The sequence below is a fragment of the Etheostoma spectabile genome, chromosome 6, assembly GCF_008692095.1.
Source record: "Etheostoma spectabile isolate EspeVRDwgs_2016 chromosome 6, UIUC_Espe_1.0, whole genome shotgun sequence".
Lineage (NCBI taxonomy): Eukaryota > Metazoa > Chordata > Actinopteri > Perciformes > Percidae > Etheostoma > Etheostoma spectabile.
The window spans coordinates 26,277,360-26,280,500 of record NC_045738.1 but is presented as its reverse complement, the minus strand read 5'-3'; the positions used below and the strand labels follow the sequence as shown (position 1 = coordinate 26,280,500).

The following is a 3,141-nucleotide window of genomic DNA, read 5'->3' as shown; positions in this document are numbered from 1 at the left end:
CAAATCCTTGGACTAGTTTTCTGCACCTTTTTGAGAGGGTGTGTCTGATTTTTGCAGTGTTATGTAGGTGAAAAAAGGCAGTCCTCGAAGTTTGTTTTATGTGGGAATTAAAGGACATATCCTGATGATAATACAAAGATTCTTTAGGGTGGTGCCACATAAAGAAACTATATCTTTACATGATTAATTTCATAGGGCAATAAGGTGCTTGGGACCAAGTACAATAACTTCTGTTTCATCTGAGTTTAACAACACAAGAAAATATGCACTTTGAAATACATTTGTCTTTCTTTCAGTAATAGGTTTTATATAATTATAATTAGAGCAGTTGACAAGCATTTTATAACGGTACAGAATCGACATGTGCTTGCAATAAATGTGTGTTTCATAATCTTTTTGTCAACTTTTTTAAACGTATACTCTAAAGAAACTGCTTTTCAATTCATATCTCATAAAACACAATTGTGTATTTAGACATACTTCAGGGAAAATATGAGGACAAAACTACAATGTGTTTACACGTCTGACATAAAAAAATCCCTTTGGGTGCATCCTTCATCCTTATTTGGTATTCTGGTTGAGTGACATGGTTTCTCATTCTCCTGCCCACTGTTCGGTTTGGACACTGTAACTACTGTACAGTAAGTCTCGTCAGGTTTACATTTTTTTCATTTTTATGTTTGTGTAAAAGCTCTTTGTTCATTGCAAATGACAGAAGCTCTCTTTCCTCCACTCTTGGGAAAGTATTAGCTGAAAAAAAAGAGTACCTCATTAGAGTTATGTTTGCATTTATCTCACCGTCTTTGGAAGATTGTATATTGATCCCATGCCAGGAAATGTAAAACCCCACCAGAGTACATTACCTGGGTCAGGGCATAATTTCCCCTGTACAGTGCGCCGTATAGCAATTTAATGAATTCATGTCAAATACCCAAAATGTTTATTATCAATGCTTTTCCCCAATACTCACTTAATCAGGAATAATGTGATTCACGTCAGCCATATGTTTCTCATGAAGTTGAATCTTGAGGAATGTGGACTTTGGTGAGAAACTGCTATGATTTGTGAGGTGTGTGTGTGTGTGTGTGTGTGTGTGTGGTGGAAATACAAAAAGGGGGATGGGATCCTGCAGGGGGATTTCCTCCTCGGCACAACCACGATGCATCCAACCTGTTTACCTACAGCAGGTCCCTCCTCCCTTTTTTCACAGTTTTACACCTACTTACTTAGACATGTGTTTTAAATGGAGTGGATGTCTATTGCCATGTTTGTGCACAAGCATGCATGCATGCAACATTTGCTCTTGGCAGCTCAGAATATATATGGACAAATATCTACACGTTTCCCAGGCTTTCGGGCCAAGCCTAGTCCCCACAGTGCGACCCCTGACACATGGGTCCCAGCCCATTTTGAGCTCATATAGGATGAGGCAATGCAGGACCTAGGGAGGTTAGCAGTGAGCAGACACTAGTCAGAGCGAGGACAGGCTCCCTCTTTCGCTCTGTCTCGCCTCTCTCTCTCTCTTCCTATTCCACAGACAGAAAATCCATTGCTCGCTGACAGAGTTAGTTGGGACCCTGTCCTACTCCTCCAGCAGAGGGTCAACACTTTGGACCACACATAGAGACAGAGAGAGGGAGTGGTGGTGATGATGAGACCTTGCCTGCTTGCCACACGCCTCAGTTGAGTCCAAATCAGAGCCTGGACTGCAGCGGTCCTCTGAGCTGCAGGGACGTCTCTGTTAGAGTCTCTCGGATGCTAATGGCTTCCCCTGCTCCACCGCTGGGCTGCAGGGACAGTCTGAGACTCAGCTAAACTAGGACAGAGCATCCAGGGTAAAAGAGAAGTGCAATGAAGGCAGGTTTTTTTTTGCCCCATGGTAATCATTTTAAAGATTTTCACATAATTCAAGTTTTCCTTTTCACTACTTTTAGTTTATGACTTTAATAATTTACTCAGCAGCTGGTGGACCGAGGCCCACCGATCCTGTCATGAACAGCTAAGCCTCCTTCTGCCACATGTAATTATTATTGTTCAGTGTCTGAATTGGTCCCCAAAATGTGCCAGTACCCTAATTCAGCAGTTGCATGCAAATCATGTGTTTTGAATATATTTACTCCCTTTATTCATACTATACCTTGTAGGGGTGACAGCCAATACTCGACTATTCCATCGATCTAAGGAGCCTGACTCACAAATGTGTGTGTAATCCTTTCGCAGGGGCCATGCTAATCTTCTCTGTATCCATTCTAAGTTTTCATATGTACTGCCGAGCAAGCAGCAAGGGGAGCGTGATTTGACTGCTAATCTCACAGTCCCAGTGTCTGAAAATGTGGTTATGAAACAAAGGATCATTCCATTCGGGCTGTATGGGGGCGTTGAATGTTTGAATTTACTTAGAAATACTTGGGTTCTCCAAATAAATCAGAATATATAACCGGTTTCGGTATAAACATCAGCCCATTAATTATTCTGTTAATAACAATTAGAAGTAAGCGCACTCATGTGGACAAAAATCATGAAAGCTGGTGACTGGCCCCTTTCAGGCACTGTACACATGCATTTTTACACATATAAACTGAAGCATTCCTAGATTAGCTTCTTTTTTTGTCTGCTCCTGAGAGCTGAGGTAAAGCTCCACTAGCTGATGGGGAAGAACTACCTGTTGCTACCAGAGATCATTGACAGACCAGCTAATAGGCAGCTCGTCCGATATTCACAAGAGGCTACCTGACAATATTAGCTGTCCCACTTGAGGCATCAGCTGCAACAAGAATAAAGCCCCACAATCTTCAACCACTCACTCAGCATCATTTGTATTTTTTCCGCTGGTGCTCAATTGATATTTTAAAACAGTGCCGGCACCTAAACTATGCCTGAATCAATACTTAATTTTTTTTTAAAGGTTGCATGACATGGTGCTCTTTGGATGCTTTGTATAGACCTTAGTGGTCCCTAATACTGTATCTGAAGTCTCTTTTATATAGACCTTAGTGGTCCCTAATACTGTATCTGAAGTCTCTTTATATAGACCTTAGTGGTCCCTAATACTGTATCTGAGGTCTCTTTTATGTAGACCTTGTTGGTCCCCCTAATACTGTATCTGAAGTCTCTTTTATATAGACCTTAGTGGTCCCTAAT

At 41.4% G+C, this 3,141-nt stretch overlaps 1 non-coding gene across 1 annotated transcript; it reads right to left on the bottom strand.

The window, feature by feature from the left end:
* Positions 1 to 2,175: 2,175 nt before the first annotated feature.
* On the bottom strand, positions 2,176 to 2,283 carry LOC116691822 (U6 spliceosomal RNA). Its single transcript, XR_004332561.1, has one exon. It is a non-coding gene; the product is annotated as a U6 spliceosomal RNA (small nuclear RNA).
* Between the last annotated feature and the right edge of the window lie 858 nt (positions 2,284 to 3,141).